This window comes from Ambystoma mexicanum, chromosome 11 (assembly GCF_040938575.1).
Source record: "Ambystoma mexicanum isolate Mex_15411 chromosome 11, UKY_AmexF1_1, whole genome shotgun sequence".
NCBI classification, from domain to species: Eukaryota; Metazoa; Chordata; class Amphibia; order Caudata; family Ambystomatidae; genus Ambystoma; species Ambystoma mexicanum.
In genome coordinates, this window is record NC_090934.1 from 79901082 (window position 1) to 79928600 (window position 27519).

The 27519-nt window shown below is 45.7% G+C and overlaps 1 protein-coding gene across 7 annotated transcripts in view; it reads right to left on the minus strand.

Moving 5' to 3' along the window:
• Nucleotides 1–27519, minus strand: part of DLGAP3 (DLG associated protein 3) — a 1860282-nt gene that overhangs the window by 1720028 nt on the left and 112735 nt on the right. For all 7 annotated transcript variants that reach the window (XM_069622569.1, XM_069622570.1, XM_069622573.1 and 4 more), the window contains exon 2: nucleotides 15391–15517. The gene's annotated coding sequence lies outside the window, so the exon portion shown is untranslated. The remainder of the gene's footprint in view (nucleotides 1–15390; nucleotides 15518–27519) is intronic.

Genomic DNA, 27519 nt, shown 5'->3' on the forward strand with positions numbered 1-27519 from the left:
TTGTAACGTGCCTATACACAAGTGTTTCAAGGCGTGACGAGGCAAGGAAGGGGGACAGAGGGAGAACAGAGACAACGATCATATTAGGCCAAGTGACAGTGAGATAGTGCAAGTACAGGGGTGGGGGAGGGGAAAGTGCCAGGGGAAAGGGGAGGGGGCAGTGCTGTACATGGGATCAAAACAATGACAAGAAGTGTGGCCAGCAGGTGGCAGGTTCAATGGTAAGTGCAGACAGCAGGTGTCCAAAAGTGCAGGTAGGGGGACTGTAGAGTTATAGATGCAGACCCAAGTGCAAGAGTTTCCAGGAGGCAGTGCAGATGTGCAACTGAGTGGGCAGGGATGTAGGCCCTAAATCAGAGGGTAGCCAGGTGACCAGTGCAGTATCAGACACGGCAGGCCACTAGTCCTTGAGAAGTGGAAAATCATTTGGAACCATAGTGACCCAGAGAGGGCTCCAGCTCTGGGGCAGAAGGGTTCATTTAGGTTTCGCACAAAAAGCTGTGGGCAGGCTTCCCAAAGACTGATCCGCTGCTCTCTGTATCCCAAATGAGCTCTTGGCACCATGTAAAGCCTAAAACTAAGATGTGTCTCTGGGTACTATGACCAGCAACGATGTGGCACCCTGGCCGAATTGAGAGAACTCGCCCAGAGACGAGCTTTGTATCCCAGAGCTCAATATCACTTCTGTCTCTGAACAAAAGATGCACAGTGCGTGTATTCAGCGTTTCAGCTGTTTTTAGATCCTGTCTCCCTGAGAAAAGGTGGGATTTGCCCATAAATGGAAACTTACGACTCCAAGTGAATGTGTATTTCCATGGAAACCTGAGCAACACTGGCAGCGGTATCATACAGTAGACCCCATGGGGTGATCTTGCTTCTCCCAGCAGTCTCTGCATTCTACACTATCTGACTGCAGCAGCACTCCTTTCAACACGAGTCCTCCATTTTATTAGACTGACGTCCCTCATACACTATGGGGGTCTTCATACGCTTGCAAGTATCCCACTGGTAATTCCAGCGGGATACTGGCAAACAGTATTACCGTTCCCGTCGCCTGATATCCCAGAATTACAGGGATATTACAGGTGGTGGGAAGGGCGTAAATCCCCATTTCATGGAGTCCCAGAGGTAACTCTGCGTAGGAATATACATAGGACTCCATGGGGGGAGGGGGGGTTTGCCGGTATTACCGGCACTGGTAATAACATGCCAGTAATACTGGCTGTTTTTTGTCGGTGGGGGCCTGATTTACCTCCAGCAAAATTGTACTCTGCCGGTCCGGAAAAGAGCCGGTATACGGAAACACTGGCACCTTTGTTCTAGCCCAGCCGGCCTAATGATCCCCATGTCTGGTTTGGTCCTCACTCAGCCATTCCCAGAACTAAGGTGCAACCTTATGTGCTGAAGGGGAGGCGCCCCCGCTGGCTCTGTCTAGGCTGGATGGTGTTCCAAGGGCTGAAGACGAACATTGCAAGTCCTCTGCAAACATTAATAAACCAGCCTTATTTTTTAAAATGATGCACTAACTTGGAGCTGATGATCCCTTGGAATTGGGACTGGCTTTGGGTGGCTCATTCCTGACACCAAGAGAAGTGGCACACAAGATCATTGTCTGCTGTGCCATGTCATAATGGGGCGCAGCTGCTACACATCCATTTTGCAAACATGGTGCAGCCACGGCGTCCTCTCCTCTCCTCCCTGTCGCACATGTTCAAGAGCGAGACATCTGGGTTGCCAGCTCTATTGTATTCAAGCCCCCCCCCCCTCTTTGCAGTCCTGCGACTGTGCAATGCCTCGTTCCACTCTCTTTCTGTTATTCCTCTCCATCACTCCTGTGGAGGGGAGTGGCAACATCCTGAGACCCCTCTTTCTGCCAAAGAGCACTCATATTAGCGTGTTAGTGTTGGGGTGTAACCTTGCAAAGGTGCGCTGATTCTCCCAATCAATAGTTTGTGTCACCTGCAGCAGCATTGAGAGGTACCCCTAGCCCACCCGGAACTCACGAGAGAAATAGAGGATTGGATGCTGACAAACAGCGCAAAGATAATGGTCATAACGTCCTTCAATTGTCTTTCAAAATAATAATATCTCGACTCTACAGAGGTGCAGTTCAGTTTAATTATTGGTATCTATCACAGCCGACACGAGTTTCGACCTGGGCTCTTCCTCAAGGCAACTTCTCGGAGTGGTATGCTTCCCTATCGACGGTATCTCTTGCAGGTAATCCGGACTGATTTCAGTTTCTGAGATTTCAAGATATTATTATTTTGAAAGACAATTGAAGGACTTTATGACCATTGTCATAGCGCTGCTTGTCAGCATCGCGTCCAATATTTCTCTCGAGAACTCATATTATCTTGTGTCTCCAGTAAGTCTTCGTATCATGGATTTTTACCCACTTCTTTTTAGTTGGGGGCATTAGGTGGCTCCTGTGCCACCTATAAGCAAAACCAGTGCAATAGAATGCAGCTAGGGGGGAATGGCATATGTCGAGGGACATAAAGCGCGTAGATGTTGTTTGTTTCTTTGCCCACCCATTGGCTGCCCATGGTCATGCTTATCCCTATGGCCGTTCCTACCCAGCTCCTCCAACTGCGCCTGGGAACACTTTGAGCTCGCTTTAATCAAGCCTTACCATCAAACTTTTCACTTGAAGTGCCTGCCAGTGTTTATTTTTTTTACTGTCTACGGTTAAATGATGACTTAATTGGAGGTGTAAACCTGCTACTGGTGTTATACAAATGTATTAACCAGGTCTGCCCTCAGCCACTCTAGCTATAAGCACTATGCATGTCCTTCACTGAAGTCCTGTTAAAAAAAGCATTGGCAAAGCCAAAGATTTTGGTTTTTGTATAAGTATTAGGCATTTGCCAGGCACTGCACCTGCTACTATCAATGGCCAGTTAATAGCACTATGGCATTGCCTGGTAAGTGTCTTTCTCATGCCTACACAAAAGCCCAAACTGTTTGGACATAGAAAGTGGGGTTTCGGGGGAGGGGAGGTAGGAGTGTAGGTAGTGACAAGGGGCATGGGCGGGACACCCAAAATAAAACAAAACGGGTCCAATTCTGTTCGAACAAAAGTGCTCGACCAAAATGACCACTTTAAAAAAGAAACAGTAAAAACACATACAAGTGCAAATCTTACCTCATGGACCCTTATCGAACACCTCAGCTGGAAGAGGTACACCTTATCATTGAAGCAGAGGGGCCATGCGAATGCAAAAGGGGCGCGGTCTGGGCCAACAATCTGGTAAAAGGTGTGAACTGGCAGAGCAGAGGAGCGGGCAGCCACTCGAGTGTCCACGGGGCACTGCACAGTCGGGATTCCTAGACTCAACAACTCCAGGGAGCATTGTCGGAAGCCGATGGATCCAGATTGGCTGTTTGGAACTCAATGTTGCACGCTAGGGGCTAGTAGGCGCTATATGGATGCCCCCTACCAGTCACTCTAGTGCAAAGTGCGCTTCCTCAGGAAGTAATTGTCACCGGAAAGCACATGGCATCCCCAGACCTAGGGTGACCAGCTGCCCCGGTTTTGCCGGGACTGTCCCGGTATTTGGTGCTCTGTCCCCTTTTCTCGAGATTATGTTCCCATTGGAAACTGCAGTGGTCCCGGTTTATTGTAGTGGGTCTTCATAGCTAGCAGGCAGGAATGCACAATCTCGCACATAAGAAATGCTGCATTTTACAACTTAAGATAGTGTTAGTTTGTGATAAACTAATTATAATATGTGTTTCTTTGAACAGTAACACTTAAACCCCCTTCTCCTCCAAAAGCTGCTGAAGTGTAGTGCCACTTTCAAGAGTTAGTCTTACTTTTATGTTAGTTGCCCTGTCCCAGATCCTCTACAGTCAATTGTGAGATGAGGTGTAGCTGAGAATGTGGGGAAAGGGTAGAGTTAGACAGAAGGGTAGAGACTGAGGGACTGCACACCAGAGGAGGTAGATGGGAAGGAGTGCAGACTGAGAGAGCTAGCTTGAGTTTAGGAATTAAAGTTAGCAGATGTTTCTCGCAGAGTGTGAAGGAGTGAAAAAGTTGGGATAAATGAGAGCAAGAGAACAGAATTAAAGAGAAGTAGGGAGGATAGAAAGAAGGACAGGGGACAAAGCTGGTGATGAGTACGGGAACACAGAGAGCCAGGGAAAAAAGAAAAGAGGGAGTGGTTGAAAAACTGAGATTGAAGGATAGACAGAAAGTTTGGGGAAAGAAAGAGAGACGGTTGGAGAACACAGGGAGTAGAGGTAAGAAATAGAGAGACATGGAGTAATGGCAAGTCAGAGCGAGAGAAAAGGGAAGGGAGAGTGTGATATGCTCAGAGAGAGAGAAAAAGAAAGAATGGTGGCACAAATAGAGAGTGGAGGTGTGAAGAACAGAGAGATGGGGTCTTAGGGCATGAGAGGGAGAGAAAAAGGGAAAAGAGAGTGAGACAAATCAGAGAGCGAGAGAGAAAGAGAGTGCAAAGTACTCCTGATTCACCGCACACGTAACCAGAAAACCAACCTCTCCTCCATGTTTATTTGCAGACCACATGACAGAACCCACCATTCACAGAAAACTTTACAGAGGTAATTTCTAACCTAGTGATAGCACACAAACATCTCACGGCCCTCAGAGCCTTCAACATTTGGTTCAAGGAGAAAAGAGAGTGCAGGAAAGTATAAGCTCCCATATGTCAAGCTTTCACTTCAAACACATTGTCAAAGGAGTGACACACCCTGCAGGCCACACCCTCGACGAAGAAGGCCTAATACCCTCCACCCCCCACCACCCATTCTGGTACTTTTTACTTTCAATACACCTCAATGTCAACTTCTGACTCACAAAGGATGAACAACTACAGCCAGAGGAATCTGGAAAACTCTAAGCCTGGGGGGACTTGAGGTCGGGCCCAACCCCAATGAACCGGACATTTTACTACTGGAAGCAATTTTAACAACACCAGAAAACTGGATAACCAAAGCACTAGGCACCCTCATTCCACTTAAGCACAAAGCTCTCCCATAAAAAAAGACTTCCGCAAGATGGCTCCCACCCCACCTTCCAGCACTGAAAGAAAGAAAATTAATACTTGAAATAACATGGAGGAAGCACTTCAACCACAAGTCAAGACCACCTACCAAAGACAACCAAAGACAGATCCCCCACTGCAAGCAAAAATCCTTAAAGCAAAGAACTGTTGGTTTTCAGAACTAATCAATAATGTGCATTATCCTGGTAGAGAGAATTTTACCAAAGCATCAATGATAAGAGAAATCCTGCTTCCAACAGCAAAGTACCTTCACCTAGCCAAAGACTTTGATGATTTCAATAACCATCTAAGAGCAAAGTACTAATCATACAGCAAGCCATTAATGCTGCAAAAAGGAACGGAATTGGAAGCAACAATCAAACCCCGGTCAATCGCATTCAGCCCACAACCCCACCAATAAACCGCTTTTTAAACCAGTATTAAACCATTATTGAGCTAGACTTTTACGAATTGGTGAAACTTAGAAACATAGCCAGCTCTCCAATTTACCCCTGCCCCATGAACATCTACAAAGTAACCCTTAACATGGAAACACCACGTTTCCATTTTCGTAAATGAATTAACTACTCCCTCGAAACAAGAGTTGTACCAAAATAAATCAAGACTTCCTATGTCAAAACACTTCTAAAACATTGCTGGAGACCCAGCAGACCCCTCCAACTTTTGTCCTATCACAAACATACCGTACACAGCCACACTTCTTCAGAGAATTGTATACCACCAAATCTTGTAGCGTGTTGAGTCTAATAACTTTCTAGATCTATTACAAGCCGGCTTTAGACCGAGGAGAGTCACCAAATGAGCAGTAGGTAGACCTCGAAATAACATTGTGCAACAGCGTCACCTTGGCAGCACACTCCTCGACATCTCAGAGAGCTTCGACACTGTTAATCACGGTTCACTAATTAAAAGTCTTGAAGAAACTGTACTCTATAACACAACTCTACAATGTATGAGATTGTTCCTAATAAACGGAACAAACTTCACCTGACTCCCCACTTTCAGTTCAAACCCGTGACCCATTACGTGTAGAGTCCCCCAGGGATCACGCCCCCCACCACTTCTCTTCAACACCTATATGACCCCCTTTGAGGAAGATGTTCTTCTGCCATCCCCGCTCTATCCGGCAGATAATGTCCTACCTCTACGCTGCACATAATAGTTGGCCATCATCTCCCTGATTCTTTCAAGGATTGAGTACGCAAATATGTATCCATTTATAACATAAGTTCATAAAAGACCCTTGGCTTGGAAGGTTAGGTCTAAACTGGCGACATCTAATAGTGGTGAAAAACTGAAAGTCGTTAATGCAAATAGTACACTAAGTCCTTAGAGTCGCGTCTCACCAGGTCGGGGGTTTAGCCAAGTACAAGACCCCTTGCTGAATAGTGTAAGGTATAGGTGACCTGGAAAGAGACTGCGCCTGATTCTTGCACAAAAAACTTTTTTTTTATTTCTCAGAAAAAATTGCCCTTAAAGTTGATGACACGTGTTTCGGTCCTCCAAAGACCTTTTTCAAATCAGGGCTATTGATTAGTCTTGTAGTCATGTAAGATGCCCCTGTCACATAATGTGAAAGATGAGCTTCCATATGCGTACAATCGCAAAGTTCTCGTGATTTGTAGCAACTTTGCGATTGTACGCGCTTATTCTGAACAGCAGGGATTTATCCCAATGACATATGGAAGCTCATCTTTCACATTATGTGACAGGGGCATCTTACATGACTACAAGACTAATCAATAGCCCTGATTTGAAAAAGGTCTTTGGAGGACCGAAACACGTGTCATCAACTTTAAGGGCAATTTTTTCTGAGAAATAAAAAAAACGTTTTTTGTGCAAGAATCAGGCGCAGTCTCTTTCCAGGTCACCTATACCTTACACATGTATAACATAATACCTCACAAAAAAAGTCAACAGATCCAAAACGCAGAAATAGACTACTACTATGAACCAACTGGATGGAACACGTAACATTGGGTCTCAGAATGGAGAGCACAAAGGTATCCAGTTCAAGGCACTCTTCCTAGCCCACAGAGCTCTTGAACATCTAGGAGCAGAATTCCTGCAAAATAAAATCTCACTCTACTAACTAACCAGAGACCTAAGATCAAGAAACTACAAACTATTAGAAACCATAGGCTTTTGTAGAGGAAGACACAGAGGTTCCTCTTTTTCCGCTATGGTGGCCAAACACTGGAAAGCGTTATCAAGACAAATCCTTAAAAAGTCAAAAACCCTGCCTCTTCGATACTTAACAGACAGAAAGTTTAGCCTACGCATGTCAAGACGCAGAAACAACACTCTTGATGGTATGACTTTTACATGCAGACACAACATAAGGGAATGGCATACACAGGTCTGACCGCCCACCTAGAATACATCACCATGCACTCAGGAAACTGATCTAGAAGACATCACATCAACCCAGAATATCTAAACCACAACAAAGGACATCTTCACGCATCATCGATCAAAGCCAAACATCTCTCACCATAACCCAACCAGCTACAAAACCAATCACTTGAAAGCCCCAGGGAAACCCGTAGACCACTCTCCACCATTTGACTAACCCTCAGATACTCTCCACCTTACTCCCCGCAGGCAAGTACAAAGCAGCCGCTTTCACATGGCTTTGAAGAAAAAACATTTCCTAAGCATTGAAGTTCATAAACTTACATCTCTAACTTCAACAAAGCTACTCAGTCCCTGGCCAACACACGCCCACCCATGAGGCCGCCCCTTCTGTATGCAAAGGCCTGGATGCCGCCTGTACTCCTCACCTAGAAACCCTGCAAGCATGCAGAGGACAGGGTACTTCCGATCTGCAACCTCAACACAAAGCACTGCAATCTCGCTTTTCCCGCTCCTCCCAACTAACCAAACCCGCCCACTCTCTTCCAGCTCCGCCAGAGCTCCTGGAGACTATGCGAACCGCAGCGTGCGCACTACAAATTCCAACAACATTACATAAAATGTTTTTTTCAATTTGAAAAGACAGTGGTAATCGAAACACTGTAGCCCAAGGGCTGCCTGTGCGCCATACAAATGTAAAAATAAATAAATAAAAAAATTAAAAAAATATGGTACAATTTAAAACAAGGAGGTGGTGTCTAGACACCTTACCGCGTCACATAGAGGCCTGCATATATACCGGCCCTTCTCCCTGCAGCCCTATGAAGGCGGTTATAGACACCTTTGCAGGGAGAAAGCAGAGCACTGTGAAGAGAGAGAGAGAGAGAGAGAGAGAGAGAGAGAGAGAGAGAGAGAAAGAGAGAGAGAAAGAGAGAGAGAGAGAGAGAGAGAGAGAGAGAGATTGGAAGAAAGCCCTGGAAAGCCTGCATGAGAAATGGAGATACGTGGTGGGAGGGCAAAGCAGGATGTCTGGGCAGCCGGCCACCCTTCACACGCTGCCCTACATCCCATTATAGCTCGGGCTTGTGAAAACCTGGCACTGCCCTCCTGGCAGACGAGATGCCAGGCGTCCACGCACTCTCTGACAGCCATACAACAGCAGGTTTGCTGAGAAATGAGTGCGCAGTGCGCCTGTGGATGGAGCCTGCGTTGGCCAGAGAGTGACTCAGAGCACGTGCACTTCCGCAATGTCAATCACAGCAGGCGAGATAGGTCAGTTGGTTCATGCACCTGCTCTGAAGATGCCTCAAGGCTTCCCCAAACGTTGGTCCTCGTACACTGAATAACTTGGGTAACATGTATGTGGAACTATATCCCAGCAGACCATTTCTTTTGTCTCTTTTTAGCATTTATCGATGCGCCATTTAAACAGCAGACTTCACATGGTCTCCAGCTCTACTGCTGTAATCTATGTCTCTTCATAGCCTGGTCTTGGACCCTGATACGCCAGTTGGTTTCCTCTGTAAATTTCTGATGTTGTGCACGTGGCAAGAGCATGCGGGGGAGGCTCGCGATGGGGCGTTGACCAGCTTGTGTTGATGAGCCGCCAAGCCGGTCCAGTGACATCACACTAAGAGCTCTCTCAGCTGCTACAAGCAGCTGAGGGAGTGCTCGTGGGCTGGTTTGAACTGTCAAAGGGAAGCACGGTTTAAATTTGACAGTTCGCACCCCAGTGCCAATGTTCAATGGGGCATGTAAAACCAGGGGCGTTTTGCTTCCGCAGCCTTTTAGGGCCTATTGGCGATGCAGGATGAGGTACTGCAGCACTGAATGTGTGAGGGGGCCTTCCTGTGCCTCCCGGTCCTTCAGAGCTGCTTGTGTGCAGGAACCAGGAAGCACTTCCTGCTTCCTGTTCATGTTGCATGCACCCGGCCATTGCGGGACCTGGAGGAGCGGATTCTGGACCAGGGTTGCCTGCAGGTAAGAAATGGAATATATGAGAAAAAGAGATGAATGTGTGCGTGTTGATATTGCAATCACTTTTAACACCTCACCGGTGTTATTAGTCAATCTGATGTAGACATGAAACAATAGTAATCTCATACCACACAAACAAATGTGAATATGTGCAGGGCTGCGTGTGTGATGAAAGTGTGTATGGTTGGGTGCACGCATGCATGAAAGAGGGTATGTTGTACAAGGTCATCTTAAGCACTTTTGGGGCCTGGGCATGGACTTCTTTGGCGCCCCCCTCCACCAAACCAAAGGAATTAAGTGATCAAGAATATCTGAGATGCCCCCCCTCCCGCCGCAATCACAACCCATAAATTGATATGCTATCTCACAGCATTAAAAATAAGGATGTTTACTCCCTTTAAGTCCCCTTACCCTCTTCATTCTTGCTCTAATCAGACTGATAATGCTGGCCTTCAAATGCTACTTGTTTATCAGTCTAGGAAGAGGTTACTTATGTTCTAGCATAGATACAGGAGACGTTATATCAATAGAATCCAGGAAGGTATGCAGCCCGTAGTATTAATGCAGGACTGTATGTAAAAGGTACACGTAACCCAGAATAGACAGAGATCTCACATTTGCTGCCTCACAGAATGCAAACGTGCTCAAGCATGGATAGAGCAGACCAATTGGTAGGAAGGAGAAAGCTACACGTACCATGGCATGGATAGTGGCTGTAGATTAGACGCTACCAGGAATGTGTCTGTATCCAGACAGACTGAGATTATAAGTGGGACATAGTTTTCAAATAGTGTTGCCATTAGAGATCAAAGGAACAAGTTCCTGTGGTGTGCGATATACCAATGCTCACTTTTATAGTGGAAGCAACACTATAGCCAGTGAAACCATGTGTGAGGCTGTTTTGAAGATCATACCCTGAGAAGGAAATCCCTTCTGTCTACCACCCTTTCCACTCAAATAGCCTACATAAGAAGAAAGATCAAGTAATGGGCTAAACGATGCCACCAGCATGCAGGGAGCCAAACATCACATAAGATAGTACACTAATGTACGTGATCTAATGTATGAGATATTAGATGATTGGTTGGATCACTGCATCGTCTGCTGGCAAAGCCAGGATACAAGCCTGAATGCTTTGGTTCCAAATTCTGATACGTATTCATCTCTTGGACTAACGGTTTATGCTCATCACTGGAGGTGATTGCCTAGGTTTTGCAACACCCCATCTGAGCACACCAATTTCTAGACCTTCACCATAAAGATGACATGTTCGTTTTTATTGCAACCCCTGTCTGGTGCAGGTACATTGCTGATAATAGCACCTGTTGTGCTGCAAGACCAAGTGCATATGCAGGCAGGTTTATACACTTCAGATATAGGAAAGGCTCAGACAGCCTTACAGGAATGTGCTATTCTAATCTTGCATAGGAACACGTATCTCTGCAATGAGTGCTTAACACACTGAGCTAACCTCTGATCCATTGTGGCACTCAATTTACCAGTATGCATTTCAAATGTGGCTATTGAACATGACCAACATAATTCCCACAGGAAGGAATGAATGCTACAGGGGTTGTGCCGCAAGGAGAACACGCACTATATATACTACAGTGAACACAGAAAGCATTACATGATGAATTGATTGAGGTAAAATGTACTTTCCAAAACAGACAGGCAATAGGTTTAGAGCCTCAACACCATGCAATACAATATCCTTGTGTGTTCTATTTAAGTCTGGCGAACAAAGGAATCTTACTTCTTTAGATCAGGCAGCCTTGTGGGGCCCCCTCCAAGGTGGGGGCCTCTGAGCAAGGGCCCCTTTTGCCCTCCCATAAAAACGTCCCTGATGTTGTGTGGGTACATGTGTGAGAGTGAATGTGTATGAGTGCATGAGTGAATGTGTGAAAAATGCACCCCAACTCCCAAACTCCCAGAGCCCCCAAATCAGAGGCCCACTCACCAGCACGGAAATATGCATTTTTTTTGTGGTATGAGCTTGTTATTGTTTAATGTCTAGGCCAGGCTGACCAATAACAACACTAATAAGATGCTAAAATTGATTGCAACATGAATAGACATATGGAATGACACCTGATTCATATATTATTGTATTTGGGAGATATGCATCTCCAATTTGGCCACTGGTACTTAGAGATCCCCTGTCTATGGAAGAAGACGTGCTCTGGGACAACCCAGATCTCTTAGCATCTCTTAGAAGCCGGTCCGATAGCACAGCTGGTAGAGCGCTTGCTTTGACATTTGTGCAGAACCTGCTGACGCAGTTTCAGCTCCTAGCAGGGCCAAACTCAGCCTTTCATCCTTCCGAGGTCGATAAATGAGCATCACACAGCAGTGAGTAATAATAAGCATCGCTCAGATGCCTGAGGGTTCTTAGCACTATATAAATGCAAAATTATTATTATCCAAAATGTTCACATGGAAATATCTGGGATAGATCATGCATGTGGCATTCGCTAGGCTTCCTAGCATGCAGCCAAAGAGTCCGAGAAGAAAGTCCAGCAAGACCCACATTTATTGGGGGTAATCATATGACTCGTATTGACTATGTTCTTCTAGAAGCAAGGATGTGGGATAACACGCGGACTTTACAAGAGCCCAAAGTAAGGAGATTGGTCGTTGTCCTGTTGAGCTAACATTGCATTATACGCAACATAGATCGGTGATTAATCATAAGGAAACAGGGAGATCCCATACCGCGTCCAGGGTCTCTCAAAGCAGGTGGTCAAATGGGACTAGATCGAAAAATCAGAAAAATTCATTAATCTATGCTGATATATTACCACGGCTGGTAAAAGTGTTGGCGCCAAAGTTCTTCATCCTGCCATAATATTTTGGAAGCTTATGTACAAATTGCCAATCGGGTAAAAGCTAGGTTGGTTAGATCTTAGAATGGCAGAAAAGAGGGCGAGAAAAAGGGCTCCCTGGTTTGATGGGAAAACATTTGCTATAATGTCTTACGAATATTGACACCTGTGGAAACTCAGATCCGTAGAGCAAGAATCTTCTATAAAGACCTTATAGAAAAGAAAAAGAGAGACGATACCAGTGAAAATTGGAGACAGGTATTAGAAGCCACGATTCTTCTGACTTCTGGAAAAGAATCTGTATGACCATGAATTCAGATTATATCGAATTACAGGTCAATATCCCCCTCAAAGATGGTATGGTCCTTTCAAAGAACATTATGAAGAAACTAATCACCATTATAGGCTGAATAGCACATCTATTAGTTCCCAAGGTACCTGCACTACTCTGCATATTTTTACTTTTGAGGAGCTCCTTACTGTGATGCTGGCCCAGAAGAAAGATTGAGCTCACGGGACAGACAAAGTCCCAGTAGACCTGTATGAAATGGAACTCTGAGTCTGGGTCCCTTTTCTCCTTCTTTTATTTAATACAGTCACATCTTCTTATTCGCTCTCACAATCGTGGACAAAAGCCGAGATCATACTAATGTATAAGAAGGGGAGCGGGGGGACTAAGTGCTAAGTGCTAAGTGCTGTTGCATGGCTAGACTGGACTACATCCCTGCAGCCAATCTGGCTGCATTTTTCTGCTTCTGGCATGGTATTTATTGCTGGGCATTATGGTTAGAGCAAACATGCTAAGAGATATGTGGCTAGAATGGCCTTCGTTGCTACAGCCAGTCTGGTTGTGTTTTCTTACTCTGGCGTGGCATTTTCGTTACTGGGCCTCAACTTTAAAGCAACTATTGTGATCCAGAGTAATGATGGTTTCATAAATGTGCCACGGCCAATGTAGGCCAAGTTAAGTTCTGCATGCAAGGTGATAAGAGGGGTGCTCTTTGGCAGTATTAATATTTGCTTTAGAATTTCACAGTTTGGCAACAGGACAGGATGAACATAGGCAAGCCTAGCACTTAAGGGGTTCATTACCACGGATTTAGTCTCGGAGTGATGGAATGTCAAAGCATGGTTGTTTCAAAACTCTGATCATAGCTCCAGCTGTTTCCGCAAACTCACTGGATATAAGAGCGGCGTCGTCTGCATACAGCAATATTGGAGATGGTTCACTGCCTAGCTGGTGAGCATGTATGGGGGCTGATAACACGGCCTAAAAGACTGCACTGATGAAGAGAGAGAAAGAAGAGAGTGGGGGCGAGGACACAGCCAGGGTTCACGGCTTCTGTTCCTCAAAAGGAGATGTCGCTTCCCCTGAAGGACTCCTGACAGCATCTTTGTTGTCAGTAGAAAGTGGAACAACTTAGATAAGGGATTGGGTATACCCACATCACTCAATATTCCCCAGAATCCAACACGTGGCACGCCATCCATCAAACGCTGCATGGAGATCAATAAAGGTTAGTGTATGTAACGTGAGGTAAGTCTGGAGAGGTGGTTCTTCACAGAAGCCATACTAGCAGGGGGGCATGGATTGCCCCCCGCCCCCTCTGTCCTTCATTTTGAGTGAGGGTAAGGGCCTCTGTCTCTCTACACCTAATCTCCCAGGTGCAGGGGCTTAGGCCTGGTTGACGAGACCAAAGGCTTGACAATATGTAATTTGTTGTGGCCATAAGCCAACATGCTTACAAAATAGCCCTCCAAAATGGTACATTCGTGTGCTCCTGATAAATGTCATTAATCGCAGCCCCCCATCTACCTCACACACCCAAGACCCTTGTTGCTCCAATTTTACAAGTGGTGATGTTTTCAAATGTATGCACATGAAAGCCAGTACCCACCTCCCCTCATTTGTGTGCACTTAAAACACCACAACATGCTGAAATTAGCAATTCATGTTTGCAAAATGTTTTGGGTGTGATATGTTGTCAGGTCATGCCCTCTGTATTGCATTGCCCGTGTGGCGCTCCTTTGTGAGTTTTATAAGAGCTTCTCCTGGGTGTCGGGAATCACCCGGTAGGCAGGAGCTCCCAATGGGGATACAGGAGAGAGTACCCAGCGTACTGCCAATATAACCTACGTGCGAGATGCACACTTGAACGTTTTGTCCGTTATGTATGTCCATTATGTTTAAAAGTTCACCGGATGTGTTTTCCTTTTTCCTTAGTAACATTCTCAAATACTAAAGTTAATTTCTCTTGAGCATGTTTATAAAACTCAATTTGGCCAGGGGTGACAAAAGTAGCTGCTGTTGGTTTCAAGCTTACCAGGCTCTCCTAGGCTAGAAGCAGGAGCTGACAAGCCCCCAGCAATTTCGAATCCTTTAAGAGACTCCACCATTGTGTTTGTGTACTGAAATACAAGCACAGAAGCACTGGCCCAAACCCGACAACATACCTATCCCACTCAAACCTCCACGGATGACGGCAGCGTTCGCAGCGGCACACTATGATAAACTCAGCCCCCCACCCTAACCCCCAGATGATCGTACAACACTCCCCCGTTCTGCCTCCCACTGCTCAGGCTCTCAATCTAGGTAGTCCTCAGCTGGCGAAACTAGCCAATCGCATTGGGCTTTCAGAAAGCGATATCGAAGATGAACTCCATCCGAGTTTAAGGTATGTATAACTTGCACCATGTCTGTGGACACAGGCCGCAGGCACGGCCACCCATCCATGCACTATAGAATGCAGCTATGGCTATGCAATTCTGGTCTAGCAGCTTGAATAGCCATCCGCACTGAAACCCCTGATGTGCCTCAACACCTCTGCCACTAATATACAGGGACAACCTACGAAAACATTTGGCCTAGCTGGGCACACATGAAGGCTCGTGCACTAGCACTCTATCCTAACCCACCAACAGCACCCACACACGTGCTTGACCTTTGGGCTGCTTACTGGAGCCTAGCCAGCGCACCTAAATCCTAACCTGACAAAATGCGCACATGCATCATAAAGATAACACTTAGAATCTGCCATGCATGGACTTCGGCCCCTGAGGGCGTTACAACCACAAAGCGCAGTGAGGCCATACAAATGGGGAAAGGGTGCTATATATATGACTAATACAATACAATACAATACATACAAATTAAACTTATACAGGTTTACATGCTTCTGAATAAATGTATAAAGACTCACAGGCATTGATCGATGGATCTGACCCCAGGGCGGAATCCGACATGGAGATGATGTATTGAGTAATTGTCCTCTATCTAACGTTCAGGGCTCTTGGACAGATCTCTTGCATACATTTTTCTCCTAGTATCTAAAAGAGAAAGTGGGTGGAAATGTTTATTGGGCATCAACTTTAAATCAAACAATGCCTAATTATCAAGTTTGCTTTAACCTTGTTGCCCAGTTAAAAATTCCATGCCAGTCAGAAAACGTAACCAGACTGGCTGCAGCAATGTATACCAGTCTAGCCATATAATAACACTTATCATGTTTGCTTGACCACGATTCCCAGTAAAAGATGACATGCCAGATTAATAAAGCATAACCAAACTGGCTGCAGCAATGCAGTCCAGTCTAGACACGTAAAAACACTTATCATACATGATAAGTATTATTACGTGTCTAGACTGGCATCTTGGTGTAGACAGTCTAGTCATTTCTTACTGTGGCATGACATTTTTTACCGGGCATTTATGATAAAACAAGCATGGTAAGTGTTATTACGTGGCTAGACAAGGATTTTGTTACGGCCAGTCAAGCTATTTCTTGCTGTGGCATGACATTTGTTACTTGACATTTATGATAAAGCAACTATGATAAGTCATATTATATAGCTAGATGTGAATTTTGGTGCCTCCAGTCTAGCCATTTAATACTGTGGCATGCATTTTCACTGGGCATTTGTGATAAAGCAAACATAAGTGTTACTGCATGTTAGAAATGTGTTCTTGATGTGGCTTTGATGAATCAACTTCCAGGGCACCAATGGTCCAGGGGTGAATATCGGTCTAAACCATCAATCAGCCCCGCAGCTCTAGTACACTAGAAGGGATCCGACAGATTGGATACACAAACAAATCATAAACACTCTTGTCCAATTTTGGTAACATCGAAGGAACAGCAGGCTTATCTCAGAAAGGTTGTGGTTCATTGGTTAGTTGCAACACAGTAAAAATACAGTTATTACCCAGTGATAAAAGGTTATATAAACATATCTACTTTATTATTATCACAACAAACAGTTCTAGCAACACAACAAAATACAGCCCGCCCTGTAAAGGAATTCAGAGGACAGACAGTTTCAAAGAAGGAAAAGGGATGCACTCTGGATACTGACAGGAGGGTAGTCGGTATGGTAAATATACACAACAGTTCAAGGTTACTTGCCTTCCACACAAAGGGAGCAATGGGTCTTAAAATGCCTCTCGGGGGGCTTTTGGTAAGGACCAGGTGGACAGAACCACAATGTGCCTTGTGCTGTAGGTGTTCTTGGTGCTCGACAGGGTTGATCCAGCTTCAGGGCACTTTGCAGGTTTCTGGGACAGAGAGTCAGGCGGCAAGATGGTTCGGCGAGTGAAGCTGTCTCAGTGCTGATCGGCAGTTCTGAAGCACTGGTTGAGATGTCTTGGATGTCTTTAAGTTACTACGGCGTAACAATGGTCAGTCGGTTGCAGCTCCAGGAACTCGACTGTCTCGAAAATGTCCTTTAAGGCAGACATCGGTAATTGCTCGTCGAGGCACTTCTCCCAGATTCTTCACTGTGCTTGTGTCATCCTTTAAGGCAGACGCACCAAAGCTGGGGAGTGTGTTGCAGGCAGCTGCATTGTCCTTGGTTTCGGGTTCAGAGACCTTCTGACACTTCCCACCTAGGAAGCTTGCTGCAGAGCCAAGCAGGGCACGCTGTGTGCTGTCTGGGTACTTGTTCTGGAGCTGCCGGAGGGTCCTCTGGATTTGGTATCTCCCGCTATTCCTTGGGAGATGTTTAGGGGAAGGATCTTGGTTCCTTCTTTGGAGGTCCTGGCCTTTGATCACTGGTGAAAGATATTAGGCAGACTGTACCTTTAGCCAGGGTCCAATGATGAGTTTTTCTTGCTACTCCTTGTAAAGTCTTCAGATGATCTGCCAAAAGAGGGGCCCAACCCTCTTTTAAAGCCAAATGGGCCCCAGTGATTGGTGTAGACTAAGCCTACCTTAATGAACCAATCCTGAGGTCCCCACCAACAATCTGCTGTATGCATGAGGTCATAACCAGAGAGCTTTGCAACAGGAAAAGTAAAGGGGCGAAAACATGTGATGGGAAGTCCCACCCATCTTTGTTTCTGTTGTGGATCAAAGAGTCTCTCTGGTTAATCGATCTCTCTGCGGTTCCTGATTAAAGCGGCAGGTCTCCCTTGAAGCTGCGGCGAGACCTGAATCTCTATCTCCTGCAAACCGCATTCTCGTATTTTATGAATAGGATGCCCCTGCGAGTTGAACTACTGTAAACACACAGTCCCAGATAAGACAACTCAATGTCATAGATTCTGAGGGAGGGAGCTGGCTTCAGGTTGACACAGTTACATATGAGAGGTTGTTGGGGTTCCCTGTCTCCTTTGTTATGTTATCCTCTGCAGCCATGCCGTATGTGGGCCTGTTTTAAGTATAGTCGATTAGTATGTAAATTATGTTAATCGCTGCCACCAGCGGTAGGTACAACAAAAGAGTAGGGCGGGTCCATGGAGACTTTGTTAGTTAATCAAGCTGGCCATGGCAGGGGGAAGCTTGGTACTCCCCTTTTCTGGAGATGACATGGTGTACTCCTGGCTGTCATATCCCAAATAAATATGACAGGGCGGACTGTGCCTGTAGGCATTGAGCACCCAGAGTACATGGGTCTATGCGTTTGTTGCGGTGTGAGCATTGGAAAATGTGTGTGGATTAGCCCCACACATGTTCCTGACGTTGGAGTACCACCCTTCCATGTAATAAAACATTTCAGAAAGCCCAGGCGAGCGCCCACCCACCGTGTGGATGGTCGAATTACTTGTAGTGCCATGCCATTTTTAATGGCAAAACCAACGGCAGTATGTTTTTATGTGCAAGTACTGGCATATTGACAGAGGCAGTTTGGACACGTTTTCTTATAGTGTCATTACTGGCATAAAGCACAACACAAACATGAGTATATTCTTATTTGGTAAGATTGGCATATATAGGTGAAACCATCATAGAAAAATATGGGCACAGCCAGCATAAAACAGTTTTTTATGCTGGCATATATTGCAGGAAACGCGTTGGGATATTTCCCCTTGTTTTATGTTTTGTAATATTTAAAAGTGACTTAATTGCTGAAATTGGATGATGAATATTGGACTATGTACATAATATATGATTACTTTTTGTATCTACATAAGAGTCTTTAATGGGATCACCCAATATGAGTGTCTCAAACACATACCATCATTATTTGGTGATTAGCCTAAGATAGTTTCCGGGGGACGGGAGACCCCCGTGTCTTCATATTTATATTGCGGGAAAGGCATAACGAAAAAGTGCTGTGAAATGCTCCTGTGCACTGTGGGTGCCTTGCATCTATTGCATGTTTTCATGCATTACACTAGAAAACCAGCTTCAAACTGTCCTGCTTTTGCCCAATTTTTTGCAGAAAATATAATACACCATTTTAACCCATTATTCAAAACATTTTCTCAGGGGGAGAATGATCCCAAAATGCCCTTGGTTGGTTCAGTCTCCATCGCTACACTTGGTCGGCAAAGCATTTTTGTGGCAAATATTTACACCCCTCCGTTTAAAAAAATTAACTGGCGGACACTGAGAGTCGTGCAGGCCACAAAGCGCTATGAAATACTACCCGTTCAATAGTGCCAACATGCTGTTTTTTGGACACGTCAGAGCCCCTGGAAACCCTGTCAAAAAGAGGCAATAGAAAAAAAAGTTAATGAAATGTAAACCCTCCCCTCGAAGGACTTTTCCAAACACAATGGTCAGCAAATTTACGCTCCTTGCAAACCACTGCAGGCTGAAGGTCCACTTTTTAATCGATAAATCACGTTTTTTCATTTCTTTTCTGGGCAGAGCACTTAATGAAGGCTCAGAGGGGCATACACGCTTGCCCCGATCAAACAGTGTGTCAGAGGCAGGTTCGGACTGGCCTATAGGGCAATAGGCCTGTGGGCGAACCAAAAACGCAAAATGCTGGTGTGGACCAGTTTTTTGATCAAAGTGGGGTATTTTGGCCAATGTGGCCTAGTTTGATGAGTTACTTCACTATGCAGATAACAGTTTTGACCAGTGTTGCTGAATAAATATTTTTTAAATGCACAATTTGCATCACATTTTATCAAAAAACTCCCCCTTGGGTACTATTCAAACAGTGTCACAAAAGGAATGAACAGCCATTTGCAACTGTGGGCCACTTTTTCATTAGTGCCCGAGACAATTGTATGGCCGAGTCGGATGCTTGTCAGAGGGTAAGTGTCCCTGGGAATCATGGCATCCCAGTCAGGCAGAATTTCTCTCTCTTGCTCTCTGCCTTCACCGAAACGGGCCTCATCACGACTTGGGCGGTAACGGTAACGCTATTAGCATGGGCGGTATTAGGCCTACCACCGAACTCCCCGGCGCTAATAGCGCCGGATCACGAGTTTGGCGGTAATGTCAATCCCCATTCCCCATTGAGCCCATTCGGGAATGCCCCATTCCCCATTGGGCTCAATGGGGAAAATTCGCGCTAGTACCGCCGGCGAATTTTCGGCGGATTTCCCCCCAGCTCAGAGCTGGGGTAAATCCGCCGAAGTCCTGCTTTGGCGGACCCTTAAATCTGGCGGTAATAGCGCTACCGCCGGATTTAAGGGTTACCGCCAGAGTCGTGATGAGGCGCATGTGTCTCCAAAATGAAAGCAGAGCTGGGGCAGAGTCAGTCATTTCTCGAAAACAGCACTTTAGATCTATGTCCTTCCAAGCAGACGCTTGGTGCGCACCTGGTTATCCCAAATTACATCTTTCATACGTTCTCAGTTTACTATTCAGCAGGCATTCTTGGGCACACCTCGATTTGAGCGAGGAAACAGTAACCGCAATTCAACCTTCCTTCTTCAACAGCAGTCGGACTTCAAAGCTGGCATCCTGAGTTAATTTTCAAGGGAACCTTTTGTTCCTGGGTGTGGTACCCCTCTGACTGTCGTTATAATCGCTATCGTGAGTATGTGCTGCTGAAAACAAATGCATTGTGCAAGAAGTGTTTTATCTCGTCCTGATGAAGCATCTTCAGGCAAAACACGTTGAAGCTAAATGATATACAAGCCACTTGTTGTGTTATGTTATGTTATTGTATTTGTAATGCGCACCTGGTGCCCATAGGCTGATGGGCGAAGACTAACATACAGAAAACATACAGATTGAAAAAAAGAACAAACTCAGACTACGAGAGAGCATGGGCAAGAGCGGCTACAGCAGCTGTTTATGCAAAGAGCAAAGTCTTCAACTGCTTCTTGAACTGTTACGTTGAAGCCATTATTCTAAGGGTGGATGACAGAGCATTCCATGCAGTGGGAGCCGCTACTTCAAAAGAGCCCTGTCTGGCCTTGTTAGAATTACTCCGAGGGACTCTAAGAGTATTGGTGTTATCAGATCTTAATGTCCTTGCATTGTCTTTTAGAACAATGTCTTCCTTCAAATACAAAGGCATTTGACCCATAATGCATTTGTGGTTGATGAGAAGAAGCCTAAACAGGACTCTTGCCCCAATCGGTAGCCAATGAAGGCTCCTTCTGGTTTCGGAGACGTGATCCCTTTTGCCTAGGCCCTTGACCACTCTCACCGCCCCATTCTGGATCACTTGGAGGCATTGAATCTCTGCTTTCGGGATACCCACCAATAAGCTGCAGGCATAATCCAATTTTGAGCCAATAATGGCCCTGGCCAGTGTTTCTGCATTTGTCTCCGAAATCAGCAGACGAAGATGGCGGAAGAGTTTAATAAAATATGAGGATGACGAGACAAGATTATTCACCTGAGCCTTCATATTCATATGTTTATCCGAATACATGCCTAAAGTTTTGACCTATGTGTTTTTAAATATGTGAACTATGAACGATTAACTTTTTCAAATTCTTTTTTACATGCCAATTTTGCATGTGGTTTGAAGACATTCTGTGTGTGCTACCCGTGCTCTGGGGAAGTTTTATAGCTCTTCTATGTGTGACACCAGTGCTGTGGACGAGTCTACAGCTGGTCTGTGTGTGACACCTTTGCTGTGGGGAAATTCTATGGGTGTTATGTGTGTCTGTCACCAGTGCTGTGGAGAACATCTATGGGTCTTCTACGTGTGACACTGGTGCTCTGGAGAAGTTATACAAGTATTGTTTGTTTGCCTCCAGTGCTGTGGAAAATATCAGTGTGCCCTCTGTTTATGCCTCCAGTGCTGTGGAGAAGTTATACAGGTAGAGTATGTTTGCCACCAGTGCTGTAGAGAAGTTCAGCGGGTCCTCTTTTTATGCGACCAATGCTGTGGAGAAGTTCAGTGGGCCCTCTGTTAATGCCACCATTGCTGTGGAGAAGTTCAGCAGGTCCTCTGTGTATGCCACCAGTGCTCTCGAGAAGTTCAGCGTGCCCTCGATTTATGCTACCACTGCTGTGGAGAAGTTATACAGGTATTGTGTGTTTGTCACCAGCGCTGTGGAGACGTTTCACAGAGTCTCTGTTTATGCCACCAGTGCTGTGGAGAAGTTATACAGGTATTGTGTGTTTGTGTGTGTTTGCCACTTGTACAGTGGAAAAGTTCAGTGGGTCCTCGGTTTATGCCACCTGTACAGTGGAGAAGTTCAGTGGGTCCTCGGTTTATGCCACCAGTGCTGTGGAGAAGTTATACAGGTCTTGTGTGTTTGTCACCAGTGCTGTGGAGACGTTTCACAGAGTCTCTGTTCATGCTACCAGTGCGGTTGAGAAGTTCTGCGTGTCCTCTGTTTATGCCACCATTGCTGTGGAGAAGTTATACAGGTCTTGTGCATTTGCCACCATTGTTGTGGAGAAGTTCAGCGGGCCCTCTGTTTATGCCACCATTGCTGTGGAGAAGTTATACAGGTCTTGTGCGTTAGCCACCAATGTTGTGGAGAAGTTCAGCGGGCCCTCTGTTTATGCCACCATTGCTGTGGAGATGTTATACAGGTCTTGTGCATTTGCCACCATTGTTGTGGAGAAGTTCAGCGGGCCCTCTGTTTATGCCACCATTGCTGTGGAGAAGTTATACAGGTCTTGTGCGTTAGCCACCAATGTTGTGGAGAAGTTCAGCGGGCCCTCTGTTTATGCCACCATTGCTGTGGAGAAGTTATACAGGTCTTGTGCATTTGCCACCATTGTTGTGGAGTAGTTCAGCTGGTCCTCTGTTTATTTGTATTTGTATTTGTATTTATTGGTTTATATAGCGCTTTACACCAAAGCGCTGCACAATTGAACAACTTGATATATACAAAACATAAAACAATGTAACAGTAGAAGCAAATTACAGTAATGAATCAGTCAACAAAACAGTAAGAAGAGCAATTCATCTGAATGGAATAGGGAGAGTAGCGCAGTGGGACTCGGAGAGAGAGGGTGAGGTGGGGAGGAGAAGAAGGAGAGAAGGGGAAGGATGAGAGTGGGGTGGGCAAGGAGTGGAGGGAGATGAACGAGGGGGAGATAAAGGAGAAGTTATATAGGTCTTGTGCGTTAGCCACCAATGTTGTGGAGAAGTTCAGCGGGTCCCCTGTTTATGCCACCATAGCTGTGGCGAAGTTATACAGGTCTTGAGCATTTGCCACTTATGTTGTGGAGAGGTTCTGTGCGTCCTCTGTTTATGCCACCGTTGGTATTGGCATTGGTATTGGTATTGTTTATTTATAAAGCGCCTATACACAGGCATGTGTTTCAAAGCGCTCAAGGAGGGTGGGAACAGTGCGAAAAACAGCAGTCGCTCAGGGCCCTTGAAATTATAAGATGATAATTGTCTGTACAGGCATAGTAAGTGCTTAAAACACATTTAACAGTTTGAGATACAGTAAATAGGACTGACGGCGATTCTGCAGTTTTACCAGTGCAATTAAGGGGTGAAGATAAGGGAGAACAGACAGGCGATCTTCAGGCATGGTGCGTACGGATTGTGCAAATGCACAGATGGTCACGGGGGGAGGTTCAAGTGCACCCAGTCGGTGGAGACTGGGGTAAGTGCAGAGGTAGACACTCTCTAGGGTTAATTCTCAAGTGCAGTGAGTGTGGGTGGGGTGTAGGACCCTGAGGCAAGTGCGAAAGATGAGTTGCGGGAGAGCCAGGGACCTATGAGACTCTGAGGTTCACCAGGCGGCCAGGCGGCAGGCTGTAAAGAAGAGGCGGTAGAGAGGGAAAGAGCAGAGAGCTAGGTTAGCAGCGTAGAGGGAGAGAGAAGGAAGAGGAGAAGAGGAAGGTCTTGAGGGGTTTCCAGAACTTAAGAAGATCAGGCTCAAGATGGTACAAGTTGCTGTGGAGAAGTTCAACAGGTCCTTTGTTTATGCCACCATTGTTGTGGAGAAGTCCTGCGGGTCCTCTATTTATCACACCATTGCGCTGGAGAAGTTCAGCGGGTCCTCTTTTTATCCCCCCATTGCGGTGGAGATGTTATACAAGCCTTGTGTGTTTGCCACCTGTTCTACGAAGAAATCCTGTGTGTCTTCTTTTTAGTCAAACATAAGGCAACCATCCTACGGTCAAGCATACATAAAACCACCCTGAGAGCCCTGCAGGCTATGATACACGGTGCACCCCGTCATCGGAACCAAAGCATACCAAAGCCAACTACTCCCACGTGAAGCCCTGTATTTCTTGAAAAGGGTGTGCGATTGCTTCATAAATAATCCTGTCCAATAACGTTTCTAGCTGGCAGAAAGTCTTGCATGCACAGATAAACGTGGCACATGAGAAGGAAGGCATGGCTACTGCTCAGGAAGACAACCTGCTCCACACGCGTAGTACCCACAACAACAATCATTGCGGCCAAAAAAAGGCAAAAGCCACTGCCTTCCCGCAACACATCGCCTCGTTCCCTAAATCTGTGAATGTCAATACGGCATCCACCCCCCTCTGGTGTCATCAGCTAATACACTTCATGCTATTGCCCCATGAAACTGCGTGCATTCATGCTCTATTGCAGGCATGTCTAACCTTTTTGAATGTGGAGCCGAAGCTTCATCTTTTTGTCACCCAGTGGACTGGTGAGACAAAAGTCAACAACCTCACCCATCATATTAGAAAGCGATATTGTGTGACCTTTGGCACAATAGCATCACAGGCAGTGATGTGCCATCCAATCCCAAAGATGGTTTTTGGTGTCAGGGGCAGTGTGTATCTAGGGGGCTCCATCATCATAAATGATCAAAGATCAGTGGCTTGTGATTTCTTTCAGTGTGTGTAGGTGTTATATTCTCCTGAAATAGTGGGCGCGACCAAGCGTAGCAAGGTAGCTATATGGACCTAGAGAGGGTTTGGGTGGTGGGAGTTCCCCCCCCCCCCCCGCACCCCTACATTTTTTTCTCAAATATGGGGTTGAAAAGGTGCATTTTTACAGCAGAAGAAACACACACAGCCAGCATGAAAGTGTTATATACTAGCATATGTTCTGGGCAAAGGCATAATGCAAATGTGCTGGAAAGTGGTCCTGTTGGTAACTTGCATCTATTGGGTTTTTTCATGGGCAAACATGCAAAATAGATTGCAAACTCATGCTGCACATTCCAGGCAGCCAGACCACTCAGACCTTGTCCTTTTGATTCCAGCACGACCCTAATCCGGCTCTATAAGTGTGCCCTACATAGTCACAGGACCCTGCATTGGTTTATGTTCCCCTTTTAGCACACAGGTTTCACACTATCAACATGTTGGTTGGATGGTGTCCTTGCGACGCTCTGTTCATATTACAAGCATACCCAGAGGGTGTTCAACCTACAGCGCGTTGTACCATACTAATGGTGAAAGGTGCCAGACAAGTGACACACTACTACTGCCTAGGTCAGTAAGGTACATGTAGTGCAGCTTGGACCATTTCACAAAAAACAGATTTTGATGGACCGGGAGGAACATTAAGGGTGAAAACACCTCACTCTCTACTTCTTTGTATGTATTTGTATACAGTACAATTACAATGTCCTGGGAGGATAGCTTAACGGCAACGTGTGCACCTTGGAAGCAAGACGACATTAAGCAACACAGGTTCGATCCCCGTGTCCGCGCTTAGAAACCTCTGGGTCTTTAAGCGCGTTATAAATGCGCAACTAAGACAAAAAAATAATTACGCAACTGAAAAAACGAACAATTCCTGTAACAGCGCCTCGATGCCTGCGGGCTGTGTGAGCGCTTTAAAAATGCTAATAAAATAAATGTAAGGCACAGCACTATAAAATCATTTACACAGAATCATGCCTAAAATATGCATTCTGATCTGAGAACTAGCCCAGAGAACATAATATGTAAGCTTAAGTAAAATGCAAGCACCACTGCATAAATAGTTATAAAAACGACTAACAATATTATTAAAATGTCATGGCAGCCAAGATATTTTCATTTTAAAAAGAACGGCATCGCATTGCAAAATAAGTGTCTGACATTTCGCCTGCCATGAAAGAAAGTGAAGGCAAGTTAGGGGGGAATAATTCATAATTCATGTTTGTATTGAAGGGAAGTCATACATTACCACGGGGCAGGCCTGATCAGGACACCTGCTAAGGGGCCTCTGCTGCCAATCACAGCAGGACATAAACAACAAATGAAAGCGAGGCATGCCCCTGTCCTTCGAGCATGGCATTGGGCCCTTTGTCTTTTTTAGTATGGGCAATGACAGTATGCAGAAAGCGAGAGGCAGGGCGAGGGCGCATTTCTGCATAGTGTGCATCTGAACGCTGGGCCCTGCAAGTGTGCCCCTCTGAATTCAGCAACGTGTCTGCCACTTCCCTGTGCACCACAGAGGGGTAATTAATGCATAGCGAATGACTGAATTAAGGAGGAGTGGACGCCAGCCCAATAGAATGTTTTAAATTTTAAAAAAATGAAAAAATACTTTTTTTTTAAAAGTAAAGCCATTGAGCAGTGTGCCATAGGAAATTGCTGGGCAGGCTCGCAGGCCGTATGTTGGACAAGCCTGCTCTATTATTTCATGTATGGCAACACAACAATTTGCAGAAGCGCCACTCACTCACAGCGCCTTGAAGCCAGAAAAATGGCAGTAAGGTGATACATAAAAATCTAGTAACATAACATAGATGGCATTGACCCCTCATGCGGGTCGCGCTTTCTCTTTGTAGAAAGTGTGAGCCCATTAAAATGGTTGTCACTTTCCCATAACACATGAAGCATTGATCCCCCTTATCCTTTTTTTATACCTTTTTTGGGTGGAAGAAATTGAAAGGTATTCCAAAAACTAAGAATCAAAGCGTTTCTTAAAAGGGAAAGTCATACTTTAAGGAACTTCTCAGAGCAGGTACAACACAAAATAATATTTCACCAGCTTGGACTACAATGTAGAAAAGACACACAACGCTCTCAAAGGCAACACCACAAGCACGCCTGCGCTCTCCTTGTTTGACTCAGCCGTGTTCCTCCCTCAAGCAAGCAAGCAAGCACAACCCCCAGAGAACCAGGAAGTGAAGCGGGCCTTGTAAGTGGCCACCAAACTTCCCTAGAGATTCTAGGCATCTCATTGGTCAGCCAAATCTTCCAGCGAGGTTCTCTGGTACTGATTGGCCGGGATGGCCTGTTGATTAACCGCTCGATGATTTGCCGGGTCACAAGGTTCAGTACGTCTTAGGAGCTGAGCAGCCTGGAAGTTCACTCAGGCTTACCTGACCATTGGATAGAGTGGGCATTTAGATAAAGCAGCCGCCGCCCGCACCCTCAGCATAGATTATCTGCTCCCGTACGCACGAAGCGTTGACGCTTATACGGGCGTCCTCTCTGCTTTTTGCATGCGTTATCGCCTCTCGTGAGATAAACCTCCACTCCTTGATTGGCCTGCCTCCCTTCTATAATGTATGAAGATTGGGGCACCCCTCTTTATCCGCTCCCGATCATCTCCTCCCTATGGATGCCCAGAAGGCCTTTGATTGGTTGATCTATTTCTAGTATGCATTAAATATTGACCCCCAGTGCTGCTACCCTCCAGTCCCCAGCACGTCAATCAGCAGCATTTCTCCTCTACGGAGGGTAATGCAAGATTAATCGCCCTTGCATGCATTATCTCCCGCCTGCAACCAATGCATTATCGACCCATTGCATCTGATCTCCTGTCTCTATCATTTATGAATCATTGACTCTTTG